This window comes from Podarcis raffonei, chromosome 1 (assembly GCF_027172205.1).
Source record: "Podarcis raffonei isolate rPodRaf1 chromosome 1, rPodRaf1.pri, whole genome shotgun sequence".
NCBI classification, from domain to species: Eukaryota; Metazoa; Chordata; class Lepidosauria; order Squamata; family Lacertidae; genus Podarcis; species Podarcis raffonei.
The window spans coordinates 90,703,344-90,727,365 of record NC_070602.1 but is presented as its reverse complement, the minus strand read 5'-3'; the positions used below and the strand labels follow the sequence as shown (position 1 = coordinate 90,727,365).

General features: G+C 45.0%; 1 protein-coding gene and 1 long non-coding RNA gene across 33 annotated transcripts in view; one reads left to right on the top strand and one right to left on the bottom strand.

Moving 5' to 3' along the window:
- Window positions 1-1,338: 1,338 nt before the first annotated feature.
- LOC128421180 (uncharacterized) lies at window positions 1,339-2,739 on the bottom strand. The gene is made up of 2 exons (XR_008332255.1): window positions 2,620-2,739; window positions 1,339-1,755 (listed from the first exon to the last, which is right to left on the bottom strand). It is a non-coding gene; the product is annotated as an uncharacterized LOC128421180 (long non-coding RNA).
- Window positions 2,740-2,843: 104 nt separating this feature from the next.
- The window catches only part of CLASP1 (cytoplasmic linker associated protein 1), a 161,712-nt gene continuing 140,533 nt past the window's right edge, over window positions 2,844-24,022 (top strand). For 8 of the 32 annotated variants that reach the window (XM_053403350.1, XM_053403316.1, XM_053403292.1 and 5 more), the window contains exon 1: window positions 2,845-3,023. The gene's annotated coding sequence lies outside the window, so the exon portion shown is untranslated. Of the gene's footprint in view, window positions 3,024-3,191; window positions 3,209-24,022 lie in introns of those variants that run through there. The other 24 variants (XM_053403406.1, XM_053403478.1, XM_053403469.1 and 21 more) reach the window with 6 other exon arrangements.

The window sequence follows — 24,022 nt, the reverse complement described above, 5'->3', positions numbered from 1 at the left end:
GTCAAAGATATGCATATATAGTCCTTGCATTGGATTAGTTTATAGCAAACTGCAGAGAGCAAAGCCTCACTCTATGCAGAGCAAGCATTGGTCACAAAGGCACCTCTGCTTCCGTTACAGGGTCAGGGGGAGCTTCTTGGTATTCCCTTTTCATCACTGCTGTCTTTCTGCACAGACCTTCTGCCCTTTCTGCAGTCTTTATGCTCTTCAGCACAGTGAGGTTTAAGTATACCTGAAAGAGGAAGTGAGATGTATTCATTCAGAAGTCCTCTCTGTTCACACTGGATATTGGAATCAGGCCTTTTCCATCCCACCATAAACATGAATGGAGTTGAAATGGGAATATCCAACCATGCCTGCCCCCACTTTGACCATTTCCATTAACAGTTAATGGAGGAGGTTTATATTCTGTGTTATTTATATCTGATAAGTAAAATGGTAGTGCACTGTTGCTTTTTAAATAGCTGCAGTCTTCTGTACTGATATTTTTAGGGCATTATCCACCATGATTCCAACGTCTCTTCTTCTTTTTGAGTGACAGCAGTTATTTCACAATCTGACAGTGTGACACAACAGCTGAAATTGTCTCTTCCAAGGGGCACTTGATAATACTTTTGTTTAGACACAAATGAATTTCAGAAATCATTCAACCGCACTGTCTATGGTTATTGGGATGTGTGTAAAGGGGATGCTCAGTGCACCATTCACACCATAGTGACATGTGGACTATGAACGATATGGCATAAGAAGATTTATTTGAATCCATGCTTTCTTCATGCTGTTTGAGCTTGGGAGTTGTGAATAATCAATACACCGTGCTTTGTAGTGAACTGTTGAAAAAAGCTAGGGATGTGTGAAAATCTTTTAAGGGAAAAAGTGTACTTCACAGCAACAGGAGTCCCATGATAGAAAAGTGTAAAATTCAGCATACTGTTGTCATTCTAGGTTTTTTGGGGTTGTGTTTTTTTTAGCAAGGGAGACAGTACTTGCATTTCTACAAGGAATCTTTTTGGCCTTTTCCTCACGTATCTCCAACGTACAGAAGTTGCACAAACTAACACTGCAAACCTATGCATGCCTCCTCAGAAGTAAGTCCTGATTAGGACTGTTGTTTAAATGTTACTTTTTCTGTGGTGGCAAATTACACAATAGGCACAAGATTATTGCCCTTCTAAGTTAATCACCCATTCATGCAGTCCTCACTTACAGAGATCTGGGCAGAGGATATTGTTACACGACACCCCAATTTCTGAGCAGTGCAAGATTCCAGGGGTATCAGGTACACTTAGCAGGGTCTGTGTTTCTTTTTGGACAATGAGGCACAGCAGAGACTATGACATCTTTATGATATATGGTTTATTTACACATACATACAACCTGAGCCTAGAGTACAGAGCATTCACATGTACCCCCACCCCGTTTGCAAAACTGACACTTTTCTCTGTTTGATTACATCATTCCCCCCTGCAAACCTGGAACTTCCCTCCTCCTCTCTGGCATCCTCCATTGCTAACTACCCAGAGTGCAGGGTGCAGGATGGGGCACATAGTCTTGCTGATGGCTTCTCTCTCTGTCTTTTGTTAGGACAATGACTTGGCCATTCCAGTGATTTCCTCTTGATGGTTCTTTTTGATGGCTTGGAGCAGAGTCAGCAGAGAGGCAGGCAGACAAAGAGCAAAATGGAAGCATCTTAGGATGCCTCTCTGTGTGAGCAATCCTCTCAGTAAATTCCAATCAGCAGCGGTACCTCTTAACCTGACAAATGATGGACAAGTGCTACCAATAAGGAACACACTGCAACCAAGTATAATCACAGCTACCTTATTAGATCATTTAAATGGTTAACTGCTTATTGAAACATAATTTTAAACTTCAATCCACAACTGTTCTTCACTTTTGCAGAATGCTAACGGCAAACCAAATACAAACAAATGCATTTTTTTTACAGTGAAGCTTCTGAGTAGACATGTATACACATTTTGCAGTTAATCTTTAAGGTGCCATAAGATTCTTACTCCCGCTGCCCAAATACACACAAACAAACACACACAGATAGAAATCTTTTAAAAGCAATACCACTTGAAATGTCTTTGAATGCAGTTTTGTCTGGAGGAGCAGCCTCCCTCACTATTTCTGCAACAGGGCTACCTTCTTTCCTCCTGTGCATTTAACACTAGGACAACAGGCAGAAATTCAACAGGTAATCAGGAATAATAACGGGGAGGGAAATATTACTTCCTTAGAAGCTTCCCTGTACAGTGTGTGTCTTTAGGACGCAATCCCGCCCCCACCCCTTTTCCTAATTATTTTGAAATAATACTGCATGGCCTTCTTATGACCTTTGACCCCGGAAGGCGAGACCGGCGCTCTCAGCCTTCATCTCCAATCCGTAACTCCGCCCCCTCTCGTCCTCTTATTAATATTAATCAAGGAATGCAGCAGCCGTTTTGTGCACATACGTCATTACTAGAATACGGCTGGCCAACGCATGCGTACAACGCGTGGTGAGCTCATCGCCTCAGCTACACAATTTGCATCCCTCCGCCCCGCGCCTTTCAGTATCGGATTCACGTCACCATAGAGATGCCCCCCCTTGGTTCTATCTAGCCTTTGACGGACCTCTATGACTGTCGGCGGTAGCGTCGGCCAGGGAAGAGACTCGGGCAGCACATGCGTGATGGTCGCTAGAAGAGCCAGGAACAAGAGGCGCATGCTCACCGCATGCCCCTGTGCTTTGGTCTACGGCGCATGTGCAGCACCGCCTCCCCCACTTCAGTCTTTCCTAGCGAGCGGCGAGTGCGCCTGCGCGCCGAGGTTCCATTCTTACCAAGCCCAAGCTGCAGCTTTATCGGCAACACAGGGGCGGAGAAGAGCATCAGCCATGCATTGCAGCAGCAGGAGCAGCAGCGGGGATTAGAGGCTTCTGCTGCTCCCATTCGTCTGAATGCCTCTTTTAGGACGTGCAGGAGTCCAAATATCTTTGCGCCCGCCTCCAGTGTCGGCGCCACAGCCTCCGCCGCCAGGTATTCACGCCCGCCCGCCCTTGCACTGTCATGTTGCCCGGGATCTGCATGGGCAGGGGGCTTGGAGGGGGAGGGGAGCGAGGGCGAGGGCGGTGTGCGGGTGGGGAGCGCGAAGGGAGAGCATTGTCTGGAGCTGCAGAGCGGGCTGGATGGCGAGCGGGGATGATGAGCGAGAGGGATCCTCTGTAGGTGAAAGACTATGCCAGGGTGGGCGGGACAAAATTGCTTGGGCTTCGCATCTTGGCTCCTTTCTTTATTTTTCAGAGGTCGCGCTTTCAGTCTTCTCCGCATGTAGGATAGGGGAAAGATCTCCAGCGCCGGCACAATGGACGAGCATGATAGTTGTGGGTGGGGGGGAACTCTGGTAAGAAAGTGACCTGCCAGAGGGATATCTCCCCTTGCCCTATTCCCATCTCTTTGAGATTTATATTCGAACAAAGCAAATTCGTAAGGATTAGTGCAGGGCGGGTACATCTATATAGGCTGGGAAGGGTGGCTTGGGTGACCTATGGAGGAGCATCTGAATTTCTCCATGTGTTTGTAATCTACATTGAGAGAAAGAAAGACCAGAGAAATGCAGCTTTTGTTTTATCCCCACCTCTTCCTATTGTGCTTAAATGTGAGATTAAGGCAAACCTGTGCTGCCATAGAAAAGGATGCATTTCTATTTCCACCTTAGTCCTGTGTATTTTTCCCTAACTGGCTCTTTGGAGATTTTTGTTTGTCGTTATTTCAGTTTCTCTCTCCAAAATGCGTAGGTATCTTTGTCCTATTGTTGCAGCTTTTATCTGTGTGTGCTAGGTATGTGGATTAATAAATGTGGTGTTACCATCGATCGATGATTCCCAGTTTTATAAACATATAAAATGAAATGAAACTTCCTGATGCCTTCAGTGGGCACAGCACAGGGGTCAATTCTCAGAGTGTTCATCTCAAAACTTGATCAATTCAGTTATGTGGTTATCAATAGTGCCCGAATGAAGATGTTGCAGTAAAACAATTTGCAAAAAAGTTTAGTTTGGTGAGGGGAACATGGGGATGATTGTGTCTCTTATTGGGCCTCTGGTGTTTCTATCACAGAAACTACTTCCACTGTTTTGGAGCCTTTACAGATGATCTGCTTCACTTGCTATGTAATTGGGAGAACTATACCTCTCTCAGGAAGGTAGATGTTTGATCTCTCAGCTGGTGTGACTGTGTATATATGTAGCTTTTTATAGTTGTCAGTTTTGGCTTCCTTTTTTTGTCTATCATCCTTGAGCCATAATGTTTCCAAAATAAGATCTCTTGACTGTTTCCACTCCCCCCCCCATCAACTATAGTAGTGAACACTGTGTCACAACTGTACAGTACAATATACAGAAATTACAATAGCATCTGTTACATAGACCCTTTTTTTACATCTTTATGGATGAGAAAGATGGCTTCCCCTGCCATGCCATGCCAGTTTTGAAATGATTTTTGTTTCAACTCTGTAAGAGAATAAGTGCTTCTTCAAAGTACCACTCGGAACGATAAACACAAGAGATGCTACTGTCTTCCAATGTCATACTATTTAAATTAATCTAAGAACATTGTATTCCTTTTTCTTCAGTGCTATAACACCTTATTCTTTAAAAAGAACAAACCTATGGTGGTGATGATGGAGTTCCTCTTGAGGCTTACAGCTACCTAGTTCCACAGCAGTTCTGGGTCAGCAAGGCTAGCCCGCTTCCCAGATAAAAGATAGCCTCCCTTTCCCCTGCAGTTCATATGGATTGGATAGCTCATTATTGCTTTTGAACTTGTTCTTGCAGAAGTATCCTATAACCTGTTGACCATGCTTCTAGTTACAGGTAGGTAGCCGTGTTGGTCTGCCGTAGTCGAAACAAAACAAAACAAATAAAATAAAAAAATTCCTTCCAGTAGCACCTTAGAGACCAACTAAGTTAGTTATTGGTATGAGCTTTAGAAGTGTGCATGCACACAAAAGCTCATACCAATAACTAACTTAGTTGGTCTCTAAGGTGCTACTGGAAGGAATTTTTTTATTTTATTTTGTTGACCATGCTGGCAGAGGCTGATGGGAGTTGGTGTCCAACAACATCTGGAGGGCTACAGGTTCCCACTCCCTGCCCTCGTGGTACAATTCCAGGCACTTGTTTCCCTCCTCCCCCTCCCAGCCAGGCTTATCTGTGGGCCAGCCCTTGAAGAGAGAAAGGGGTGGGGGAATAACAGATGGGGTGCAAAGAGAGCTGTGGGAGTGTGAGGAGATAACTGATATGCAGAAGAAGGAGGAAACAGAAGGTTATGAATTAGGATGCAGAGAGAAGAGAGTGAGTGCATGCTAGACATGGTGCACAGAGGAGGAATCTGAGCAGCATGGGTTGTAGATAGCCCTGCAACAGAGGTGGAGAGAGAGAAGAGGTGAATAGAGGATGGGTTGTAGTGTGTCACAAATAGTGTGTGTATGTAGCTGAAGCAATGATGCAGATTTCTTGCTATATTAGCAATGTAGAAGTGGCCCTCGGAGTGACTTGAGCCATGCTCCTCTGCCACAAAGCCTATAATGTGGCTGGGCACACATTGACTGATCATCTGTGTGTGGGAGAGGGTGGAGAGGTTGAAGACGCAGTGGTGGTCAGCCACCCTACAAGAAACACCCTCTATTCCTTTCATCCATGTTAACTGGGATGGGTGAATGAGGTTGGTATATATGGGCAGGAGGAATCTGGGAGACCCAAAGAGCCCTGCATTTCCCCTCCCCAAATATTTCAGGTGTTGGGGGCCAACCCGAGGGACCACTGTATTTCTGGCAGACCTCTCCTAATCATGTTTCCTCAGAACCAATGTACTTTGATTCAAGTAGGCTTTAGTCTCTGATATGTTTAAGATTGCTGTCTTAGGGGTTTGTTGTGGCAGAAGTGCTTTCCCCCTCTTATCTTTTTTTTCCTGCAGGAATTGAAGGTGGTAGGGTAGACTATTCTTCTCATAAGCACATGAAACATATGAAGTTAGACCCAGGATTCATCTAGCCCAGTGGTTCTCAGTTGGTGGTCTGCGGACCCCAGGGGGTCCACTTAAACCACCCAGGGGATCCATGGCACCATTCACCTAACAAATACTATCACAGAGATATCAAAATTTTCAAAAGTAGGGGGTCTGCAGTAGTTAGCCAATTGGGAACCACCGATCTAGCCCATTATGGTCTGTCCTGGAGGTTGGGAATCTGTGACCTCCAGATGTTAGTGAACTCCAACTCCCATCAGTCCTCATGAGCATGGCCAATAATCAAGAATAGATGGGAGTTATAGTCTACCACCATCTGGATCTTTTGCCCACAAGGCATGTTTATGTCACCAAGCTGTGGCCTGTCATCTTATTGTGGAACATGCATCGTGACCATGATCATGAGAATTTCCACTCAAAGCCCCCTTGATTTTTCAAATTTGGTTATATAGTGTTATATGAGCCATAATTGCTGCAGAGTGGGACAAAGCCGTGTTGAGTAAGCTGTGGGGCCGGAACTAGTGCATTTGATGATTTGACACTTCTGAATGAATGTGTATCTTTGTGTTTCATGGAGAAGTCTGAAGGATGGAGGAAAGGCATGAGGTATGTTTACTCAAAACACATGGTGGGTTCAGGTGGCTCCAGCATTCCATGGCTCCTTGTTCCACATGATCCATTTTAGTTGGTGAATACTTAATTATGTATCTTTGAGTGATATATATTTGCTTGGTTGTGTTCAAGTCAAGTTCTGGAATCTTTCATGAACCCTTTCTTGGCTCAAAATCTGTGTCAAATATTGCCTTTTTTGTTACAGTAAACTTGATTAATTGTATTGTGATGTTAGTGTAAAAAAAGACATCTAGCAAAGGTAGCTAACAATAATAAACATTCTATAACAAGTCCCATTCTAGCTCATGTGGTAGAGATACTCTGGAAGAGTGATCATAGTGGGGAGACAACTGGACACGCCCACCATTGAGTTGTGGTTCAGCAGGGATTGGGATCCTATGGCCCTCCCCTCATCCCTATTCTATTAGCCATACTGACTGTAGCTGATGGGAGTTGGTTGTCCAATGAGATCTGGAGCGCCACAGATTCTCCATTCCTACTGTCAAGCATGTAAGCAAAGGTAATATGTTTTTATTCGCTATAAGTAATATTGGAACATAAGCAGAACATAATCAGTGGGTGGCGCTGTGGGTTAAACCACAGAGCCTAGGACTTGCCAATCAGAAGGTCGGTGGTTCAAATCCCTGCGATGGGGTGAGCTCCCGTTGCTCGGTCCCTGCTCCTGCCAACCTAGCAGTTCGAAAGCACGTCAAAGTGCAAGTAGATAAATAGGTACCACTCTGGCGGGAAGGTAAACAGCGTTTCCGTGTGCTGCTCTGCTTCGCCAGAAGCGGCTTAGTCATGCTGGCCACATGACCCGGAAGCTGTCTGTGGACAAACGCCGGCTCTCTCGGCCTATAGAGCGAGATGAGCACGCAACCCCAGAGTCGGTCATGACTGGACCTAATGGTCAGGGGTCCCTTTACCTTTACCTAATCAGTTTTTTAAAAATGTTACTTGTGATAGTCAACCCTTCCAGTTACTACAGTCATACCTTGGATACCAAATGCCTTGTGAGTTGAATGTTTTGGCTCCCGAACGCCGCAAACCCGGAAGTGAGTGTTCCGCCAATCGGAAGCCGCACCTTGGTTTCTGAACATTTTGGAAGTCAAATGGACTTCTGGAATGGATTCTGTTGGACTTCCAAGGTACTACTGTATTAGGTTTTTCAGTGTTTCTGTACCTTTGGTTGTCATACTGGTATTTCTCCTCAGATTGTCAATATTACATTGAATTCATATGAATTTAATCTCTTTTATATAGTATATCCAGTGTCCCACTAGCATTTATCAGGACTGATATGTAATGGAGACATAGTTCATAATGCAGTAGGATCATCATGTGTGAAAGAAATCAGTGGAGGGAGGGATGGGGAATATAAGGAATGAGCTGTCCTTCCTGGGAAGGACATATATAGGATGACAATGATCTCTAGAAGAGTAGCTAGCTTTCCGGTATAATCCTAGACCTGTATAAGGTAAAGGTAAAGGTACCCCTGCCCGTACGGGCCAGTCGTGTCCGACTCTAGGGTTGTGCGCCCATCTCGCTCTAGAGGCCGTGAGCCGGCGCTGTCCGGAGACACTTCCGGGTCACGTGGCTAGCGTGACGAAGCTGCTCTGGCGAGCCGGCACCAGCGCAGCACACGGAAACGCTGTTTACCTTCCCGCTATAAAGCAGTACCTATCTATCTACTTGCACTTAGGGGTGCTTTCGAACTGCTAGGTGGGCAGGAGCTGGGACTGAAAGACGGGAGTTCACCCCGCCACGGGGATTCGAATTGCCGACCATGCGATCGGCAAGCCCTAGGCGCTGAGGTTTTACCCACAGCATCCCCCGCATCCCCCTGGCCTGTATACTCAGAAGTAAATCCTGTTGCGTTCAGTGGGACTTACAGGTAAGTGAGCATTGTGTCTGTTGCAGTACAAAGAACAAAAGAATCTTATGATGACCTTTGAGGCAGGGATGAGGGGGACTGGCAAGAAGTCTGTGATGATGGGAACTGTAGTCCAGCAATATATGAAAAGCCACAGATTCCCAATTCTTGCTTTAAAGGCTAACAAATTATTGTGGGATGAAGTTTCTAAGAGAGGAAGCCTATTATTTATATTCATTGATTTATTACATTTTAAGCAGTTCAGGGTAGTGTACACAGTCTGTGTTTTCCCCTCCCTGCCACTTTATCTTCACAACAGCTATCCTACGATAAGGATAAGTGTGTGCAATCCCATACGTGTCTGCTCAGAAATAAGCTCTGCTGAGTTAAGGGGGAAATGCTCCTAGGTTCATAGTCTTAAGTGAGTGATTGGGCCACGGTGATCCACTGAGCTAAATGGGAATTTAACCCAGTTTCCCCCAATTCAGGTGTGTCACACACCGTCCACTACATCATGATGGCTCCTATTTCGTCCAGTGCATGAGTTCATAGAAGATGACACCCAAGCGTGCTGCAGGTTGGGGTATCTGTTATACCAAGTGAGACTTAAAAATGAAAAGTCAGTTCAGCCTCCGACAGTTCTGTGCAAAACACACACACAGACAAGATAAGCATAGTTGACTGTTCCATGGCGATTGTGATTTTGCTGATAACAGCACAGCTACGAAGATTGTGTTAACACTTGTATGTAGTGGTTTAACCAGCTTACTGGCATGGGTTCTAATAGATGTACTAATTCATTCTAGATGTACTTTAAAAACTTTTGCTAAAATGGATAGCGAGCAATAATTTATCAATTCTCATTCTAAGGTAGGAAACTATTCCCATTTTACAAGTGGAGAAGCTGAGGCTGCAATGCTGTGCCTGCTTCCCTGGAGTGCAGTGGTGCTTGCTTTTGAATAAACACATATGCCAGAGCTGGGCCACATGGGACCCTCCCTATGTTGTGAACTCCCAACCCTCATCAGCACCAACTAGCATGGCTTCCAGGTCGATCTGCACAGGAAGTGACAGTTGAACTCCTAGCATGGCCAATGATCAGGGATGACCGGGTAGTAGTACAACAGCATCTGGATGGTGCTATGTTGGCTACTCCTGGTATATAATATTAGTATGCAAGACGTGCAGAACATCTTGTCCAAGGCCATGCAGTAAGTCCATGGGTGGTATCATTTTGCCTGCAGAATGCTACCTGAGGTGTGATTGGACCCTGGCCTGGTGCAGTCGGCCCCTCCCTAGCTATATATCTCATTGAGGGTGAAAGGCAACATAGCGAACCTTCAAATTTCTATTTGAAATGAAATGTGGGAACACTGTGCACCAACTCAAGGCCCTAGGGGTAGCACCCTGGTGTGTATAGTCTCCCTCTTCTAAATCTTTTACCCTGTCCATTGTTTTGTGCTACTTTTCAACAACTAAGGAAACTAACTTGGTTCATTACAGCAGAAATTGAAAAGGCACTAAAACGCCTGGGTCTTTCTCACCGGCAAGTGTGCATAGGAATTTGGCTGCAGTCCTGTGTACACTTTCCTGGAAGGTAAGGCCCATTGAACTCAGTGAGTTCTACTTGTGCGTAGATTGCTATGAGCTTGTACTGTACATAAATATAGCGCATTTCAGGTGAATGGTTTTAGAGCTGGGGCACAAAATACAGTACAAGGCCTCTTTATACTCCAGGCTGCCTAAATAGCGCTTGAGCCATAGATGAAATGGTTGAACATTAAAGCATATGGCTCAAATGCAGTGGACCAAAAATAGACCTTTTTTTTTGCAAACTGACCAGTAATACACTTTGAAAATGTGATACAGTGTAGCAAAATTAGAGCAGTGATGAGTAAGTACTCCAGAGCAAATGGAAAGGATTGTATGGAACAATTCTGGCCTGACTATAGTGGCTGCCAGTTAATTTCTGGGCCAAAGTGCTGATGCTGACCTGTAAAGCCTTACATGGGTCAGGACCTCATTGCCTTAAAGACCGCCTCTCCCCATATGAACTAACCCGGACCCTGTGCTTGTCATCCAAGGCCCTTCTCTATGCCCCCCTTCCCCAAGCAGTTTGGAGGGTGACAACACAAGAATGGGCCTTTTCTGTGGTGGCTCCCTGTCTGTGGAACACTCTCCCTAGAGAGGCTCACCTGGTGCCATTGTTACATGTCTTTAGGCACCAGGCGAAAACATTTCTCTTTACCCAGGCCTTTGGCCATTAAATAATCAGTGGCCTGTTAAATGTGTGTGCGACGGTGGGGCTGCTGTTATGATTATTTTATTATGCTGTGCATTTGGTTTTTTTTTTTTGAAATTTGCTCCATAAATTATGTTCTTAAGGTCCATGCAGCGGGGGTGGGGGGCAGTAGCTGGGTACGCTTGCCCCAGGCCTTGGAGGGCAAAGCTGGCCAAGGGGTTACCGCCAGGGGCTTGCTGGACTTACACTGGCATGCCAAGAACAAGCCTGTGGGCCTCAGACAAACTCTGCATGGGTTCTTAATGTTGAACACAGCCCTGAGATCTTTGGATAGAGGGTGGTATATGAATTGAATGAATAAATAACAACAACGACAATAACAATTGTATGAAACAACATGCTTGTTATTAGGGTTGATAACAGATTTTACTGTTGTAGAAATATCAAAAAGATCAACATTTTAAATGGTTATCTAGATGGACAGAATAATCACCTGTTCAAAGGAAAGCTATATTTCAGCCCTCTGTCCGTGCATTTAATGGTGAAGAATAGTAGCCTGGAGTCTTTCTCTCCTGTTCAGTGTTCCAGTCAGGTTCTTCTGTGTTCATCTATCACACTGGTATCTAAGGGTCTGCTTCGTTGCCTAGCACTTTTACGGTGTTGGGGGTATTTGTCTGTCTAGCAGACTAATATATGGACAGCCTGCAAAGTCATCTTTTAAACCTCTTAAATCTGCTGTTTACAAGGGAGTGATTGCCCAGTGGGGAGATTACACAGAAAGTTGCTAACTAATTCTCATTTTTTAAAGTGGCAGGACCTTTGAGGCCTGCTTATAAGTCTTTGACAAATTTGTGATAACCACAGTGTGGCCAGAGCTTATTTTTGTTTGTGACATTACTTAACGTGTATGGAGTACTGGTGGTACTTTTTTCTTTTTCTTTTTGCTGCCCGGGGTAGTAGTGACGCCTCATATTTTAGTAGAAAAAGCACTGGGTACAACTGTTGAACAATTAAATTAGCTGAGCCCAGCATGCATTTTAGTAGTCTGTGTTATAATTTATCAATCTCCTTTTAAAATGTCATAAGGCATCACTGTGGTTATTTGCTCAAGTGCGCACAAATAATACAGGATGGCTGCTTAAGTCTTGGGAAGCCAGGAAGCTTGCCTGGAAAATGCTTGAGCGGTTTAACTCCTGGAGAAGTCAGTTTTGATAGCCCTGCCTAAAGGGTTCCCTGAACTCTTGAAGTACCATATATACTCGTGTATAAGCTGACCCGAATATAAGCCGAGGCACCTAATTTTAGGAGAAAAAAACTGGGAAAACTTATTGACTCAAGTATAAGCCGGTTCACCACACCACAAACCTGGTGGTGGCGGCAGCGGAGGAGGAAGAACAAGCAGCCCGAAAGGGTTCCTCCTCTGCCACTGCTGACAGCGGCAAAGGAGGAGGAAGGAGCAGCCCGACAGGGCTCCTTTCTCGCGGCTCATCCCTCTGCCGCTAGCAAGAGCAGGCACAGGAGCCTGGTTGGGAGAGTCACAGTGCAGCACCTCCCCCAGCCGCAGCTCCTGTGCCTGCCCTTGCAAGAGGCAGGCGGCGGCGGAGGGACGAGCCGCGAGAAAGGCCTCCTTTCTCACCGCTCATCCCTCCGCTGCCGCTGTCTCACTCGAGTATAAGCCGAGGGAGGCTTTTTCAGCATTAAAAATATGCTGAAAAAGTCGGCTTATATTTGAGTATATACGGTGGTCTGCAGACATGTTTATAGGGATGTGTATCTCAAGCAAGTGTTACTTCGGATTACATATGCTTCAGGTTACATACACTTCAGGTTACAGACTCCACAAACCCAGAAATAGTACCTCGGGTTAAGAACTTTGCTTCAGGATGAGAACAGAAATCGTTCTCTGGTGGCGTGGCATCAGCGGGAGGTCCTATTAGCTAAAGTGGTGCTTCAGGTTAAGAGCAGTTTCAGGTTAAGAATGGACCTCCAGAACAAATGTAACCCGAGGTACCACTGTACAGTCGTACCTTGGTTGACAAACGCCTTGCGACTCGAAAGTTTTGGCTCCCAAATGCCACAAACCTGGAAGTCAGTGTTCCAGTTTGCGAACGTTCTTTGGAACCTGAACATCTGGTGTGGCTTCCACGACTTCCGATTGGCCACAGGAGCTTCCTGCAGCCAATCAGAAGCCGCGCCTTGGTTTCCAAACATTTTGGAAGTCAAACGGACTTCCAGAACGGATTCTGTTCAACTTCTGAGGAACCACTGTATAGGATTAGCTGATGTAGACTCCAAATTGGGAATAAGGGCAGCCCTTTGAGAAGCATGTGTGCATGATGCAGTTTCCATCAGGTCTCCTCTTTATTCAGTGGAACTTTGTTGCTTTAAAAAACAAATTCTTAGCAAAGAGATGATGCAGGCGGAACTACACGGAGTATAACAAAGCAAAACGTAAAGTGGGAGAAATATGCTAACAATAGGCCTGCCATCGGATCAGAGGACACTCTCTGAATGGCAGCATTATTGTTAGTTGATTTCTCTGGCCACTTTTTCTCCTCCTTTGAATATAAATTGATACGCAAGTAAGTCATTCTTTGGAGTAAGCCTGCTGATTTCAGTAGGCCTACTCTGAGCATGGCTTGCTTGGATATTGCTCATATACTTGGCAAAATGTGAGCTTCCAGCAGCCCTCGGAGGATTATTTTGAAAAACTGCCAGGTGCCATTGCTATCTCAAGCCTCTCTGGGAATTTCCAGGCTGCAACCTTGGTTTTCTCTCTGTGTGTTTTGAGAAGATGGTTGCTCTGGATTTTTCAGGCATTGTTTAGTTTCTAAAAAACAACAACCCAGAGATATAGGAGTTCTGGGTTGCCTTCTGTTTTCTACATATGTGGGGATAGGCTATGGTTACTGAATAATGAGGGGGAACTCTGCTTTCCTTATTCTCAGCTACTTTATTATTTTAGTACCACTTCAAATAATTCAAGACAAAGTCGTGGCTTACTCACATACAGCCTTTTTTGGGGGTGGCGGCAATGTGAACTATGAAAATTTGTCTCTGCTGAGCTCCACCCAATATCGTTTGCAGCATGGTAATACTTAGTTCCACTTGTTCACGCTAATCTATGGTGCAGATAATTAGGTGTCGGATATATGTTACAGATTTAAGTGCTACTGCAGCTGTGACACTAGCAACTAGGAAGTAATTACCATGCATGGAGCTATTTCAAGTCGCTCACTCCTTGTGCATAAGGTATGCTCCTCCAATAGGTCTCATTTTGTAAAAATTCAATTATGTTGCGAAAAGCCATGCACCTTCCTTATGCAGATTTGCTTAGCTGAATAAATCCACACAGGTTGTAAAATTTTGCATTCATAATGCATAGTTGTAGGCTTGAAAACCATGGGGTGGGAATGGGCCTGTGGGAGCCTCAAGCTCATGCGTTCCCCCTTCTTCCCTCCTCTGGTGTGACCATGAGGAAGAGACTGGAAGACTTAGCTTCTCTTTTAGATTAACTGTAAATTCTTATATCCAAACTGACAAATTGTGGCTAACCCTAACTATGCTTTCGTTGAAATAAGGCAAACTAGAAACAATGGATTATGAAGCTAGGCTAGTTCAACAAACCATTGTTGAGACTAACCACAGGATTAGGGATTGAACCTAATGATGATAATAATTTTTTATTTATACCCTGCCCATCTGGCTGGGTTTCCCCAGCCACTCTGGGCAGCTCCCAACAGCATTAAAAGCACAAGAAACCATCAAACATTAAAAACTTCCCTAAACAGGGCTGCCTTCAGATATCTTCTAAAAGCCAGATAGTTTTTTATTTCCTTGACATCTGATGGGAGGGCATTCCACAGGGCAGGCGCCACTACCAAGAAGGCCCCCTGCCTGGTTCCCTGTAACCTCACTTCTCGCAGTGAGGGAACTGCCAGAAGGGCCCTTGGAGGTGGACCTCAGTGTCCAGGCTGAATGATGGGGATGGAGACATTCCTTCAGGTATATTGGGCTGAGGCCATTTAGGGCTTTAAAGGTCAGCACCAACACTTTGAATTGTGCTCGGAAACGTACTGGGAGCCAATGTAGGTCTTTCAGGTGTTATATGGTATTGGCGGCCACTCCCAGTCACCAGTCTAGCTGATGCAGTTAGTAAAAAATGAAAGCAATCTCCTTGTAGCTGTGCTGGGAGAGGAGAGGGAAAGCTCATACAGGATCATTTCAGTAATGATAAACCATGGCTCATTATCATGTCTAAACACAGCCATTGATCTTGGTTGTACATCATGAATTAGCAATATATGCAAAAGCTGGAATGAGCCCAAGCGAAAACTCATATTCATGCGCTTCCTCCTCCAATGCAACTGGGAAAAGGTAACATATAGACATCATGGCTGTCAGTGTCTACTAACTAGTCATGTTGGCTATATATGACCTCCAGTATTGGAAATAGTATGCCTCTGAATACCAGTTTCCAGAAGGTACGAGCAGGAAGGTTATGTTGCACTCATGTCCTGCTTGTGGGCTCCCCAGAGGCATCTGGTTTACCACAGCGGAACAGGATGCTGTAATAGATGGGCCTTTGGTCTGATCTGCCAGGGTTGTTACATTCAAAAGAAGCCAACTTCAAACCATGGTTTATGAAGCTGGTTGGTTTATTTTATTTTAGGCCACAATCTCTGGTTCGTACAACAGTGACAAGCTTGAGATTATTTGAAAATGGAAATTATTGCTGGTGAAATCTTCCTGGCTGAGAAGCGGCAGGGATGAGAGAGTGCACAAGACTAAGCCTTCATTTGTGGTAGTTTTAACTTGTGCACAAAGTGCTAAAGCATAGTTTAGTGTTACATGTGAGAGGGCCACTATGTCAGACTGTAAATAGGAGCAAAGATGTTGTGTTGAGTTTATGGGAGGAGAAAATACCTATGGGAAACATCAATGAAATGGCTTTGTTGGGCAGAAAAGCAGAGTCGTCCAGATGTGTTATTTGGAAGGCCACAGATCTGTCTTGGGAACCTTTCTAGAAAACAAAGCTTATGGACAAAGCTTTCCTTGAAACTTCTGACTTTTAAAGAAAAATAAAGAATTAGTCATAGCAGGCAAAGTATTAATACATTTGAAGACCCACCTGAGGTTCTACTCTATTCATTTTTTGGGGGCTTGTTTCATAATCTGCCAAAATAACTGCAGTACTTCACTATAATTAAAATAGAGAATGTTGCAGAGGAACAATTGTGACATTTGATATCTATTTAAAATGTAAATGCTTTGTAGCAAGAGGCAGTTTTTAAAATCTCTGCATAGCATTAAGGTACAAATAATTTATTTCCCAAGAAGAAGAAGAGAAGACTTGCCCTCTCCCAGGGATATAGTGTCTCCTTTCGCCGTCTGGGGTGAGCACACACATGCTGGGGTGTGTGTGTGCATGCTGGGAGTGAGTGGGGTGTGCCTAAAGCAAAATTGGTAACCCCACAAATTTTGGGCAGTGGCAGCAAAAATAGAATAAAACAAAAGTAGGCATGGTGCTGGGGTAGGCAGAGAGGTTCAAACCTCTCAACCCACCATCCTAATAGGACTGCAAATGGCCTCATTCCTGCAAATTGGGATGGAGAGGGGACTAGCAGCCCACCTTCCTAGCTGATCTGCATGGGACTATGTCTCTTGTGCAATTGAGAATGTGCAAGCATGCATGAATGTGAAGTAGTCACACCTGCTTTTGGCCACATCCACCATGTAGCTCCCAGAGGGTTGGCCGAGAGTGAATGTGGCACTTATGCCGGAAAAAGTTGGCCATCCCCGTTACAGATTATTTTTTTGTACAGTGTATTGAACTTCCTGTTACCAAGTTCAGACAAAACTTGGATTCTGCCAGCTAGGTTTGCAAAGCTCTTTGTGGTCTTCATGACAGTTCCATGATGTAACCAGTTGTTGTTCCTGCTGCGACAGCAGGAAGCAGGATTTCAGTGCTAGCCAGCTGGCCCATCAAGTGTTGTCAGTTGGCTTCCATCAGATGTTGTTAAATTTTCCATGAAGTCAAGAATGCCTTGTCCGCATGCTTGGTTGCAGTCTGTGCTAAGGATGGAGAGTCCACAAATTGGTTTGCTATAGAGTCCTTGCCCTGTCTGGTGAGTGTGACAATGAACATGACAGGGATGAACCCATTTTCCCAACTTGGAGCTTGGGAGAAGGGGCATGGGGCTTGTCCCTACGATTGCACTTAGCTTTGGAAGAGTTCACAACCAAAATCTGTGAAATCCTGGTTAGCTGCCTGAGTTTTGTTTTTTTTAATGGACTGTGGCAATAATACATGCCACAAATGCTTAGAACAGTGTTTCTCAAACTTGGGTCCTTGGACCACAACTCCCATCATCCCTGACCACTGGTCCTGCTAGCTAGGGATGATGGGAGTTGTAGTCCAACAACAACCAAGGACCCAAGTTTGAGAAACACTGGCTTAAGAGTTGACCATGAGTTGTCATAACTTTCTCTGTTTTGTTATTAAAACTACATATGGCTATTATCTGACTAGTCAGATGCCAACATTACTGGGAAGGCAAAGTTGATAGACAGGCTCTTTGTCAGATATTGGAACCTGACTCCTGTGTCCTAAACTCTGCCCCCTGGAGCACACAGTTTTGTTGCTTAAATCAAATGGCTGGGAAGAAAAAACTGGACATGTCTGAAGTTTATGGGTGGGATCTGTACCATTTTACATTGCACACAGGTGCCCGACTTCAACATGCCTCTCTTCTGCAGGTCAGGAAGTAGTGAGTGGAGCTGAGGAGAGAACAATAGGGACCAATGGAAAATGGAGAAATATTTTTTTAATTGCAATAGACTTTTCTGTAGGGGGGGGAGGCAAAGTTATTTGTCTGGTTCTAATTCATATTGCTTCATATGAATTGCTAAACTTGAGATCGCAAGTCACATATTTTGGGGTTTTGTTCTTGCTACAAAATTCTCTGTCTCTGATTTGCAATTGCTTATTACAGGGTTGGTGAACCCAGGAGCCTTGAGATGGTCTTGGGCTGGCATGGCCAGGCAATAGGGGGCCTGGGCCTGGGAGTTGGAGTGCGGCAACAACTGTAGGGCCACAGGTTCTCCAGCCTTGTCCTAAAATGTTCCTTCCAGAAGGGGCAGCTGTGTTGGTTGGCCTGTTGTTGGAAAAACAGCAAGTTGGGCCTCTTAAGGCTGGTATGGTGGTTCCCAGTTGACCATCCACAGACCCCAGGGTGTACCATTCGCACAACGAAAACTACCATAGAGATACCAACAATTTCAAAAGTGGGGGAGGGGTCCATAGCTTAGCCTTTAAAAAACGGGGTTCACAGTACTTGGCTAATTAGGAACTACTGGGCTAGTATATTCATTGTTGCGTAAGCTTTTGCCAGCGCACTTCATCAAATACATGAAGTGGGCAGATGTACAAGAAAACGGGTTGTGGGGTCTGTGTTTTAAACCAAGTGAGGTTTGAAAAACAGTGAGTGCTGCTGATTTCAATGGGGTAGTTGTTTACTATATGTATATATTTCATGATTTTATTATAACCCACTCTGGAAAAGCTTTTCCAGGGAATGGCAGGGTAGAAAAGACTTTTTAAAAAAGAAAAGAAAAAAGTCCAGGAATGCAAGAGGAGCATGTGTGCTCACAGTATCATGTGGAACACTCTGTGCATCCGATAAAATGGGGTTTTATTTACCGTATTTTTCGCTCGATAACACGCACCTGACCATAACACGCACATAGTTTTTAGAGGAGGAAAACAAGAAAAAAAAATTCTGAATGAAACAGTGGATGTATCATTTTTGTGCTTCATGCTGCGGCCACAGACATGTGATTTGACGGTGAGTTTGGGGTAGCCCAATGCAAAGATCCTGAGGATCCATGTGGATCCGTGCTTTGTAACCACGTTTTTGCACCATTGCAGCCCCAGGCAACAGTGGGTGCGTGATTTTTTTGGTGCAGGCTGTAGCCATGGACATGCTATGTGATCTGATGGTGAATTTGGGGTGACCCAATGCAAAGATCCTGAGGATCCATGTTGATCCGTGCTTTGTAACCACGTTTTTGCACCATTGCAGCCCTGTTTTTGCATCAGATCATTGCTATGTGATCTGATGGTGAATTTGGGGTGACTCAATGCAAAGATCCTGAGGATCCATGTGGATCCGTGATTGGAACCACGTTTTAAGTAGGGAGGGAAGGAAAAACATAGAAGCGACAAGGAGAGGGGTGTGCAGAGAAGCAGCTGGCTAAGAATGCAGGAGAGGGGTTTTACCGGAGGGAGGAAAGGAAGGCAAAAGTCCCCCCCCCCACAAGCCAACCAGCTCTCTCTCTCTCCCCCCCCCCAACCTGCATGTTGCCTTCGAGTCCCAGATGCACGGAGAGGAATTAGAAGGAAGGACGCTCTGCTTGCCTGGAGGGGAGGGGTTTTCTCTGCTCTTTGTTCCGTTTGAGCAAACACAGTAAGGAAACAGAAGTGGGTGGGCAGTAAGACCCTGAGGCAGAATGCAGGAAAGCAGCAGCTTCCTCCTTTCCTCCCTTCTCCGGACGATTTGATATTTGCCTGATTTTTGCCTTCACTCGCGCTTGTCAGCTCCAGGGACCACACATTCGCTCAATAACACGCACAGACATTTCCCCTTACTTTTTAGGAGAAAAAATCTGTGTGTAATAGAGGGAAAAATACGGTATTTGTATATTAACCCACCGCACCCTCACAAAAGCGTGCCACAATAAATCTATTGAGTCTTGAAGGTACTGCAAGGGTACTGTTTTTAAGGGATTACTGCATGTCAAGAAGTATTCTCCACCCAGCTCTGTAACCAGCCAAATTCATGCATGGGTGGAGCGGGTTTTCCACCAATTTGACTGCGCCGCAGTAAAAACAACAAAGACTCCTGCGGTACCTTGTGGTGCCACAATAATCTGGTTGTTGTTTGTTGTTGCTGCTGCTGCTCTGTGTGTGTGTGTGTGTGTGTGTGTGAGAGAGAGAGAGAGAGAGAGAGAGAGAGAGAGAGAGACTTTCCTCACAAACTGTGACACGGTGTGTCCAATAATAGTCCATCTGGCTTAGGGCTCATATCGCGGTTTTTAAGTGCAAGTTATTTTAGAGAAAAGTGTTGAGTAGGAAGGTCTGTGCTTCCAATCCTTGTTTCCAATTTTTGGCAGGCAAATGTCTTTGGGGATTGAAGCTCTTGGCAAACCTGGTTTGATCCTATTCTCTATGAAGTTTGACATTCTAAATAGAAGAGCCTGCCAACCAACCTTGATGCTTGTTTTATCCAAGGTCACAGCTGGGGTCGCCATGGGGAAAGGACTTTTGCATGTGCATGCTGAGTTCTTTTTCTTTCTTCCTTTTTTGAGTGGTTTGATGCTTTCCCTGCTATTCTCTGTGCTTTGGTCCAGGCAGCCTATGCACTAAGCAGCTAATTATACCTTTATCAGTGCTACCCTTGGGGCTATTAAGTGTGCACTACAGTCCTTGAACTTCTGGTCTTTCTTGTTTGCTTCTTGGATTATTATTATTTTTTGGGGGGGTCATTATGGAGGATTTGAAGAAAAAACAAAAAACAAAAAACACACCACCTCCAAAACCATTATGTACAATAGTTACGTTCCTCAGCCTGCTTATTGTTGCTATGAAAATATTATTAAACTGATTGGGTGCAGCAATGGCTCACTGAAGCCCTCTTCGGGCTCTGGGGAGGGGCTCCTTGTGAGCCACAAGGACTTTCCAGCTCTCTTCCTCCATTTCAGCCTAGAATTAGTTATTGATTTCCCAGTGCTGCGCGTATACGCTGCCACGTATGAGTCGATCGTGAGCAAGTGGGGGGCTGGTGCCAGTGGTCGAAGAGCCCATGGAAACTGAGCATCTTTGATGGTGACCTGTTTAGTAATAGGGCCCATCTGCACTATACATTTAAAGCAGTATCATAGCACTTTAAACTGTCATGGCTTCTGTGGGAATGTTGATATGTTGATTATTAATATCTTTCCTAAATTGCACTAGCAAGTTTCTTCACTTAGCAGAGTGTATTCCCCCCTTACATGGCAGAAAACTGGTTGCAGACTTGTGTGAGCCTCTTAAGACAATAAACAATTCAACCTGGCTTGCCCAGATTGAGATATGTTCTATTATTCCTGGTAAGACCCCTTTGACCGCCCTAAAAGAATAAAGACACAACAGTCTTATTCATAAGTAACAAAAAGTAGTTTTACTCACAATCAGGCAGAGCACAGTGTGATCCCTGAAGGCAGGCTTTAGGCTTAAGGTTACAAACATGTACAAACAGGTTTAGCCCATATGGGAGATAACCTAGGGGTGAATCAGTACAGTCCAGGTGAATCAGGAAGTTCGCAGGACGAAAGAGAAGACTGAAGAGAGGGAGGTGGCTGCATGACTTGGCCTTTTACCAGGTCTGGAAAGGTCACGCCTACCTACCAGTCACATGCAAGGAAGGATGCTCCAGACCAGGTGTAACAGGAAGTTCAACTGGCTGGACCAAACATTCCCTTGCATGTCCACTCTCTAGCAAAACAAGGAATGTTGTATTTGACTGCTCCCAGTGGATTACATCCCACCTCTTCCCCCAAAGACTCATGGGAACTGTAGTATTTTTAAAGAATGAAAGAAAATGGACACAGTCCTGGGGTGGGTGGAGAGGTTTTAGCCTCCCATCCCAGCACTTTGATGGGGATCCAGATTGCTCCCTCTCCAGTCATGAGATTTATTAATTGATGATCAGGGAACAGAGAGAGATCTTTGATATCATGTGAGAATGTGGGTGGTCATGTCCACTTTTGACTGTACCCATTGCTGGCCTGCAGCCCCTAGAAAGTTGGCGAAGGTTTTTTGCTATTGGGCCAAAAAATGGTTAGCCACCCCTGCTCAATGTAAAAAAACCGCCCCCCTGGCAATACAACTAGCATGCTATGTTAGATTTCTCTTCCCCCCGAAAATAGTATGGCACCTTGCCATAAAATTTAAGGCAGTTATTTCGCCCTACCTTTCCCACCCCCCTCTTTCTTTCTCGGAGCTGCTGTCTCTTGTTGACAAAATTTCAGACTTAATGTACCCCTGGAAAGAGTCCTCAGATACAAAAGCTATTGTGTAAACAGAATAGGCGAAAGAAAATAATTGAAGCTGGAAGGCCATTGGCCTAATGAGCTCAATACAAGGGTTGTACTCCAGTCCGGTCCTAAACAATGAGAGATTCTAGTTGAACCTCCTTTGGCTAGAGTCACTGAAATGGTCCCAAGCAGCCTTACTTGGAGAGCTCTTCAAAGAGCTCTTATTAATCAAGGATGCTTTAGGCCTAGATGTCCATAGTCAGGCTTTAAAGGACAAAATGCAGAACAGTACCCGTTATTGTCCCCCGGCTCCTGCTCCTGCTTCTTGGGGGAATCTTTGCAGAAGTGTTGCATAACCCATTGGCAGAGAGTTATGGCCGACTCTTGAAAATCTGACCAAATCTGATTGGCAAGGGGTAGCCAACATGATGGATTCCCGGCTCCCATCAGCCCCAGCAAGCATAGCCAATGGGAAGGAATTACGTAGTCGGGCAACATCTGCAGGGCACAATGTTGACAACCCCTGGGATATAGCATTTATCTGCATCAGGCCAGCGTCTCTCCCCCCTGCCCACCCACCGGCAAGCATTCTCTGCTTCAAGAGGTTCCTCTGTTATAGGTTGTGCCACAGCCACTTAAAACCTACTCCTATAATCTACCGTATTTTTCGCTCTATAGGACGCACCGGACCATAGGATGCACCAGACCATAGGAGGGGGAGAACAGGAAAAAAAAACTCCCCCTCTCTGCTCAGCGCCCCTTCAGCGAAGCAGCAGGAGAAACGGAGCCCCTTCCATTTCTCCTTCCGCTTCGCTGAAGGGGCGCTGTGCAGAGAAGGAAAACTGTGCAGCACCTCTCCAGCGAAGTGAAGCCTAGAGAGCAAGAGTGATTGGTGTGCACCGACCCCTCTCGCTCTCCAGGCTTCAGGCGGCTATCCGCAAGCCTTCGAAGCGTGGCGGGAACTCCTGCTGCGCTCCGAAGGCTTGTGGATAGCTGCCTGAAGCCCCCGGAGTGCAGCGGGAGTTCTCTGCGCTCCGGGGGCTTCAGGCGGCTTCAGTGACAGCAACGCGAAGCCTCTGGAGCACGGGGGTAGCTCTCCCTCTGCGCTTTGGAGGCTTCGTGTTGCTATCGCTGAAGCCAAGGAGCCTGCATTCTCTCCATAGGACGCGCACACATTTCCCCTTCATTTTTGGAGGGGGAAAATTGCATCCTATAGAGCGAAAAATACGGTTCTTTGGTATTCTTAAGCTTCTTTCCACAGTTTGAATTCTCAGGAAGACAAACACTGCTGTGTTCAGCTAACAAATCACTGGATTCATGCAGCCTCCAGCTAATACCGTACAAAGTCATAAAGGGATAGGAAGGATGGGGAAACCAGCCCAGTTGTTCTCCGGAAGCAGTGGATATAGATATTGGGGTGGTTTTCTTACATTGGCCAAACCATCCTGAACATACGTGAACTTCTTGTGAGAAATGAAGGGATAGCTCCCGGGGCAGTTTCTTCCTTGACATGAAGCCCTTGTTTGTGGTCTGGTGACTATCAAAGGGATCCAGGTAGTTGGATGTTGTAATACACAGGAAAGCTTCATAATGTAAGGTGCAGGCCAAAATTAATGGTTAAGATATTTGAAGTCCAGCTGTTGACAGTAGGCTTCGAGATGCTCTTTTTGTTTATTTATAGTTGCGCAATTGACTGTTGTCTTTTTAAAACAACAACAGTTTTTTATTGGTTTTATATAATTACAAAAGCACTGCCATTTGGCAGTAAACTGTCTTCAAAAGCAACTAAAATAATTATAGGTACTTTAAGCTCAGTGAATAATAATAGGCATGCCATGTAAAGTCCATAAAGTACGGTCCAGAATAAAATACATAATGTGCTGACAAGCCAATATGATACTAACAAAATGACCCTCTTTCTGTTAATAGTAATAGTGTGGTCCTCTCAGTATACCTAACATAACACAAAATCAACAAAGGGATCCTCTATAAAAGTCTATATCATCCACATCCATTGATTTGCCAGCATCTGGCATCGAGCATGCTCTTTCACATTAGTTTATGTCACCAAATCATATCATGTACTAATAAATTTGTCTTCTGTGCTTTGACCTCCTATGACTCACATTTTTTAATGTCTGTTCTTCCATTATTGCTGTTTCCCAAACCATCTGTACCAGTAGGTAAGATTAGCATTTGAAGCATTCT